Source organism: Mya arenaria, chromosome 7 (genome assembly GCF_026914265.1).
Source record: "Mya arenaria isolate MELC-2E11 chromosome 7, ASM2691426v1".
Taxonomy (NCBI): Eukaryota; Metazoa; Mollusca; class Bivalvia; order Myida; family Myidae; genus Mya; species Mya arenaria.
Genome location: NC_069128.1, coordinates 49,439,601 through 49,447,979, shown reverse-complemented (window position 1 = coordinate 49,447,979; position 8,379 = coordinate 49,439,601). Strand labels below are relative to the sequence as shown.

The 8,379-nt window shown below is 32.7% G+C and overlaps 1 long non-coding RNA gene across 1 annotated transcript; it reads right to left on the bottom strand.

Annotated features, from left to right (window-relative positions):
* Positions 1-313: 313 nt before the first annotated feature.
* Positions 314-7,319, bottom strand: LOC128241690 (uncharacterized). Its single transcript, XR_008262444.1, has 9 exons — positions 7,207-7,319; positions 6,612-6,737; positions 4,978-5,079; positions 4,161-4,283; positions 3,671-3,712; positions 3,367-3,494; positions 2,685-2,789; positions 1,163-1,253; positions 314-661 (listed from the first exon to the last, which is right to left on the bottom strand). It is a non-coding gene; the product is annotated as an uncharacterized LOC128241690 (long non-coding RNA).
* Between the last annotated feature and the right edge of the window lie 1,060 nt (positions 7,320-8,379).

Here is an 8,379-nt window from a genome sequence, read left to right as displayed (position 1 = left end):
ATCCATACTAATTCCATAAATAAATGCAACAAAAACAAAGAACAAAACCAATAAGACACATTTTGACATATATCGGCACAAGAATAAACACCTAATTGGCATATTGCCGAACGAAAGAAAGTGGTCATTACTGTATACAGTTTTATTGTTCACTCAAAACATACAGTATGAGAAAAGATATAAATACATGTAATGCAGAGTACATATGTACTCAAGTATAAATATAGGGCATTCAACCAGGCTATAAGCGTTCTAAATATTTCTAATTTATTCAAACAAGATACATATTCAGATTAATTAACAGTAATATTAAGTGAAAGCCAGGTAAGATTTACAGTGTTTTACATATTGTCATGACAAATTTGCTACCATTCATTAGGTCTGTTTGGTCATTCTCGTTCATAATACATGAAAATCCAAGAATATGTTCAATATTTCTGTTTACATTGTTCAATAATCTACGTTCACATGTGTGTTTAACACATGTATAGAATATTTTAATTTTGAAATATTTCATAATACAGAGGCAGTTGTTAGAAGCAATGACCAAAATGAATTACTGTTATTATAATAAATGCTGGACACAATAGGATGAAATCCTTCCAGCTAAAGTCTTTTGTAACCTCCAGATCAGTATTGCAGTTTGCACATATTCACATATCTAAAAGAGAACATTTGCATTAATGATTCATTCGCAAGACACAGTAAACTATCCGGTCTCAGAGTCCTATGGTTACTTGTGGTTACTTGTTTGTGAAATATCAGGACTCTACACCATCCGATGGATAAGGTTTCAAAATTGCCAAAGTTGCGATTTATTTAACCTTAATATTCATAGAATGTCAATTAAAGATGGGTCCATTGTTTCAGTAAGAACATGCAAGGCTTAACCAATTGGCTTACCGCAGTAAATCAATTAAGTAATGACACACTCTGTTCATCTGCATTTGTAATAAACTTGGGACAAGACTTGAATAATAATGTAACAGCTTTATAATATCCGCGAAAAGATGTTACAAATTAAGTAATAATTTGTCATGCCTCTTTAGGGAATATATCAATGTCAATTGTCAACCGTCATAACTTTTGCACAATTTAGCTAAAGTTCCTTCGTTTTTATAGAATAATGTTAAAAATAGAAGGACAGCTCCATGATATTTACCTGACAACCAAGAACAACATCATTACAGGAATTTCTCATGTGACCTCCAGATCAGTGATTCAGTGTTGAATATCGGGGCGTATTAGCCTTCCTGAAAGAGACCATCTGTACTTAAGAAACAATCGCAAGCATATCATTTCAATTCATATAAACTTAACTTAATAGGTACGTGCAATAAGCTAAAACAATTAGGTATGAAATCAAGTCAATCATACAAGAAACTTTATATAAAGTCGGGTATATGATAAAAAGAAACATAATCTCAATGTGCTATTCTCTGACATGAAAAACAAACGTACATAACCTAATTGAACTTAAAAATAAACTGGTGAACTGTAAATAAGAGTTCCCGGGGCTTAAATACTATTTTCATTAAGCTCGTCTAAGATGAGATCATAGGGCAGGTAGTCAAATGCTTTTGAGAGGACCATTAAAGCATATTTGATCTCATCAAGGGCTTTTTCCAAGGGTCACCCACTACCCTCACGGGGTATTTTAACATATATATGTTGTTTTGAAAGCTGTCAGGAAAGAAGATTGAAAACATATATCAATATGAATAATGATCAGTTGATCATTAATGGCCCGTTCATATAATTTAGCTCGTTCAATAACATAAAGCCTTTTGGGTGTATTTTCATCAATTTCGAGCTTAAATTTGAAATACTGGCAATTTTATGACAATTTCAGTTTGATTAAAACAATGTTAAGAGGGATACACTACATCGAATCAATCCCCTTGCCCCGTTTGGCAGGTATTTAGTCCTTACTGCAACTAGTGCCTACTTGCCCAAAAACTGCAGGTTTGCCCTATTCTTTTACAGCGGTCAAAGAGAGACAACTGTGATATTTTTTTTTGATGAATCCAATGTCGTTAACATTTTGGTGTTGTGTCTCCGGCTTATCACCTACCAGTTTGTCAAAAAAGCAACAATTATGTGAAAACATTAATAATATTTTACTATTTTAATCAAATATTATTGTTTCCAATGTGATAAACGGTCGTCTCCAAAAGTTATCTGCGGTCTAACATAAAGACGACACAACAATAAAATTAAATTTGATAAAGACTAGACAAAAATAAACATAACATTGATAAGCCAAATATACTTGAATAGTCTTTAATTAGATGCTGCTACAATTAAAACGTGCATTAATCTGCAATCAAATATAGCGAAATCTTTTATCGATAAAGACACATACTTAAGAAAGTGTTCACAAACTCATTAAACGAAATATTGCCACTAGGTCAAAGGTTGTCATGAAAAAAAAGCAAAGTAGGTGTGTTTGTGTTCTGTCAATTCCTTCTCCTTCAGTAGGAGGTTGCTTACCTGATACTTTAATATGACCTTTTCCGTAAACAATACGGCATTTCAGCAATAAAGACAATTCTAAACAACTGTGTTCACCTTAACCCCATGATTAACCAATAGACAAATGACATATGGCTATAATGGCTCAACAAGTAAGTGTTTTGATATAAGTCGTTACCAACATGTATTACATGTATCTAGATATCTACCTGTGGTTCTGGATATTCATCGGACAAAAAAGGCCATATCCTGCTAGGAATAATCACATCTGACCTCCATATCAGGAATTTAGTGGAAAAGTAATATTCCACTTTCTGAAAGAGAAAAATGCACTTACGATTAAGTTTTATACACAATAAATTGTTTAGCCTCAATAATCTTCTAAGCGAAGTTAACTACAAAGGAACTAAGGGTTAGAGAATCTATTAAGGATGAGAAACAACACATCAATTATACAATTAAAACAACAGTGACAAGCCCAGAAGTCGAACATTCAATTATAATCCAGCCCGCATTTACCCGTTTTTAAACCCAAACCCAAACTAGATCAGAGGGCAATGTTCTGTTGTCTTCTTCTTAATGCAAACAAAATATCAACATGCAAGGCAAGTAAATGTGGGCCTTTATTGTTTTGATGCTCTGAATGAGTTTGGCATACCTCGAAGTTTGGGGTAAGATCTGACTATTTTAGTGTTAATTTACAAACCATAATGCCAACATATTGAATTGAGGATTGAAACTACTAAGTACAATAAATTTACTCTTATAAGTAACTTTTATGTGTAACAACGAGTACATGACTGCTTTATGTAAAAGTTTAATGTGTCAGGCAATTTTATCTTTAATGCAAGTATCATCTATCAGATATGCCAATACAAGTGGACGACTTACACTGAATCCCTAACACTGAGGTCACATGAAGCACTTCCTGGAAGTGTGGTGTTCTGGATGGTCTGGCATTTACCAACAATGCTGATAGATGGCTACGTAGATCACAGCTTGACATCATTCAGCTACACCTGAAATAATATACATAATGTTCACGAAACGTTAATTGTATTGGTGTTGTTAGTAAATAAGTATTCCAATTGATTTTAGAATGACATATGACACCAGGAAATATATGTCAGAATTTCCTATGTCAAATAGACAAGTAGTTTATACATTTACAAAACAAGCGTGTGTTATACCTTACTTTATTCATTTGGTCACCATTCCCATGTTCCGCATTTTTAACCTGTAAGAAGAAACTCGGTCGTAAAAAAAAATAAAAAAAACAGTAACACAAAACAAATCATTCCAAACCAGTGTTTTCCACTGAACAAAAAAGCTTACCCTCACAAAGCTAAATCTTTGTCACGGATTGGCCGAAACTGATAAATCAAACCGTTTTTGTTTTGTAAAATATTACAAGCAGAAACTGTCTTTCTTAAAAGAGAAAATTCAGGTTAGTTCAAATGATCAATTCAGGGATATCATATATGTTTCATATATTTAACCTATAAAAGGAATATATGTTCAAAAAGAATCAGGATAAAACAGTAGCACAAAGCAGGTGTTTTTAACTTAACCATACTCCTTTCTCATACAAAGCCTGATCTTTGTCATGTCTAAGCCAAAAACGTCATTAAAAAGCCAATCCTACACACTTTATTTTAAATGTAAGATATAATCTCAAACATTACCTGCATTTCTCAAAATGTAAATCATCAGTTAAACACCAGTCCAAGAGGGACAACTGTGATACAGCGAAAGCAGAAACCAGGCTAGTCAAAGTCCGAGGTAGTTTATTCGGCATACCGCCTCATCTGAATGTCAATTGAAAAACTGCCAATATTTTATAAATTCAGTTATTTAACATGCCGTTTATTAAGAAAATATTCTCTCAACACAAGTGAAAGTAGCTGTAGCAAGTCAACTTCTCAATCTACAGGCAAAAATAAAAACAAGACAATACTGATAGTAATGATATTAAAATTTTCTCAAAGTTTCAGCTTTTCGATTGTTGAATGAGAGAAGTAATATTAAAATTACTCAAGTCAACAAAGACATTTATTTTTCAATTCTTCCATCCGACATTTATAAGTTATTAACCAAATCCGTAAAAACTGTCAGCGAGTATTCAGAAAATCACTGTCAAACATCCGAATACAATATTCTGTTTTTCTTCAGATTTTTATGCAAGCAAGGCACCGACACTGTAATTTGAGTCAGTAGTCATAATCATTCAAGTATGTTTTTCATTTGTGATAAACCAATCATATATCAAACTACTAAACGGCTCTTTAGATCTTGAAATAAATACTCATTTGTTAAAAACGGAATTTGTTTTGCTAAGCAAATACAATTTCATATCTTCAAACCAGGTCTGGAGCTTGCAGGATGAATACTTATGTGCAAAACTGATGTGAAGACTTCTTTTTTAGTGTCGTTCATCTTTTACCTCAATATTGAACTATTTTGCAATCATAACAGTCAGTTTTAAATGCAAACTACATCTACCTTTGCTTCAGATGCAAGCCTCACAACCCTGGACCACATGCTGCCAGAAAGCGCCCTTGGGGCCCTTCCGATCAGGAATTCAGTGTTGACTGTCGTTTCTCTCTTAAATAGAAAGTTGTTACTGCAAATGCAATCGAAAAACACACTAATCTCCCAAACAATTATATAAACTTAGTGAAATAGAACGTTGAAGTATTGTATATTCTGTGGAAACAGGCGTAGAATTATGGATATTTTAAGGACATGACACCCTACAAGAAGACTATATTGATGGGAAGAAAGCATATCGAGCAAAAATAAAATGTTTCGGCAAGTACTAAATGGGTAAGTGGTTGTGCTAATACAGTTTGCAGATAAAATGTGCAAAATGGCTACACTACAAACCCACTCCCTGATAATTGTCGTTTCTTACTGTAACCATTTCCTCAAGCTAAAGATGATGTTCTACATGAGCAGTGATGACGGTTGCACTGATCCTCAGTTGATCGTATTCCAATGCTGTGTTTTAAAATACCTTCATAATTTACTGTCAATAAAATCGGTTATTAGTTATTAATCATTATATTCGATCAAAAATCCTTTTCTCAAAAATAGTGCATATATCTGGTACAACAGCTTTATATAAAGGGGATACAATAATGATATTACAGATATTAAGCTAACCGATTTTAAACCAGACATAAGAGTATGTATAATAACAAAACATCATCCAGACTTTACAAGTCATTTGCATCAAATTATTACAGGTAAAAATTGTAATATATTATTTTATTAATTCTTACATCCAGATTTTACCCCTTACTTAATATTATGCATAAAATAATAATCTCTGAGCTTGAGATCATATGAGACATTTTCTGGTCGGATGTGGCTAATAGCAACAACAGGTAGACATCAAGGTAAGATATATGGTCTTCATTCAGCATTGCTATGCACAGATTCGAAAATTTAATTATTATTTCCATACAGTCTTAATAGTTCTATACACTCTTAGCACTATTAAGTATACCAATAATGAATACTAGCTTTAAAGCACTTAACTCGGGATAAAACTGGAGACAAAATGGTACACAAGGTGGATTGCATTTTGTTTTAAATCCTGAGCATGTAAAAGGGAGTATTTTATTTAAATGATATTTAATGCAATATACACGATACAATTTGTCGTCAAAGATTTAAAATGCAAAGAACAATCCCAATGTCCATTTACTTATCTTGACACTTGACACTTCAGTAAAAATGCTGTTGACTTAATACTTTCAAATGACTAGTACAGCCGTATATCTAGGTCTGAAATCTATCCAAGTTTATATACAAACGTCATGTCTTGTTATATTATTTAAATGCGTTACTGAGTTGCTAGCTGAATAGTTCAAAGACAAAACACTGACGTATAATACATACTGAGTAAAGAAGGAAACTTGCGTAATATTATCAATTATTTAATTATTAAGAGAAGGACACCCAACAGTAAGCTATTGTTGGCAGATATCAAGCAGCTCAATAACAATGTCTACGCAATTTCAAACAGCAGTGTCAATCTTATCAAAAGTAAAACATGCAACTTAATGTGCGAGTTTTAATGTGCAAAATGGTCGCCTTACAAACCTAATCTGATAAACATCGGTTCTTACTGTGTCCAATATCATGCATGAAGCTGATGATGATTCTCTGTACTTGAGCAGTGATACAGGTTTAACTGATCCTCAGCTTGTCGTATTCCGGTGTCGTGTCTCAAGTATTACGCGATATATATCTGCCTGTCAATAACAAACATTTTAAACATGTTTAACAAACTCAGTTACTTAAAATGATTACCTCTCAAACAGTGCAAATTGCTGAACACAGCGTTCATTTTTTGTTCCAATTCCAGATACAGAATTAATATTACAGATAATCAGAATATTTTGTTGGCCATTGGAGTATTTATTATAACTAGAACATAACCACATAATATCATAAATGTGTATCAAATGACTACAGAAAATAGTGGAATATATTTCATCAAACATATACCCCCTATCATACATTATTTAATATCTAAAATTATGTATAACATACAGTTATTTTAGAAGCTCATTATTCATATGAACATCACAAGTGTGCAGTCCATATTAATGTATTAGCCTTCAAACGTTTAGCCCGTACTATACACATTTTTACATCTGATATTATGTATAAATTACTGTAATTTTAAAAACTTCAAATACTTCGGTCTATATGCTTTACCTAGCCATCTACCTTCGATTCTGGTAACTGCCGGACAACAACTCAGGATCACATCCCACAAGAAAGTGCCTCAGATAACCGAAGGTACAGAGTACCAGTATGATACGAGTGCATGTATTAGGCCATCAGAAAGGAGCCATTCGCCAATTTAAGTGACATTTTTTTGAAATCCAATTACGTAAGAAACACTTCATCGATCATTTTGGTGGACATTTAACAGCTTGAAAACAGAAAAAAAACTATACTTTTGCGCAAGCTAGCGAAAAGAGCCCAAATATGTGACAATCAATATCTGTGTATCTAAAGTCTATCAATCAAAGGGAGAAAACTCCAGTTTGAGTTATAAATAGCCACTGCTGTTAACATTTAAATGTTGCGACTTACGCTTGAAAAGTCCATTTTTACAAAATTCGTTTAATGAATTAAAATATTTGTTAAAATTGAACTTGTCATAGATAAGATTATTCAGATTAAGAAACGCCAATACTGATCGATATATATTTTCCTGCATTTTTACCTGAGAAAGAACTGCGTTTAATTACGAATAATTCTTGAATATTCAAATATGATTTAAATTGTATGTGAAGGTTTGAATTTACACAAGGACGCAGTGTACAAGGCGAAAAATGGTCCATATATGGGACGGATCATTGTTTTGAAATAACTTCTAAAAAACAACGAACCAAGAGCATTTCGTTACCAATATAAGTTTGCTGTTTTAAAAGAATGATGTTTTCAAATTATAGATCCTACGAATGTGTTTATTCTTTGTTGGCTTTGTGACATTTAAACAGACATGTTGAAAGGCGAAAACATTTGTTTTCGTTCAAACAAAATAGTGAGTTATACCAGGTGGATAGGATTTTCTCTTCCTTCTCTAAACTAACGTTATACACGCTCACTGCTCATCATTTGTAAAATATCATTCGACGTTTAGTCCGTTGTCGGAACACTATTAATAAACTAGCATATTATTTAAATCCGTTTAAATCCGTTTGTTTTTTTATCATCTGTCATTTAGCAAAGCATAGCTGAAAATTAATTCCTCATGGGTTCTCAAAATCTTGCTTTCATAATTATATTAACTCAAATGCGTGTATTTTGTGCTGAAAATTAAATCCTCATGGGTTCTCAAAATGTTGCTTTCATAATTATATTAACTCCAATGCGCGT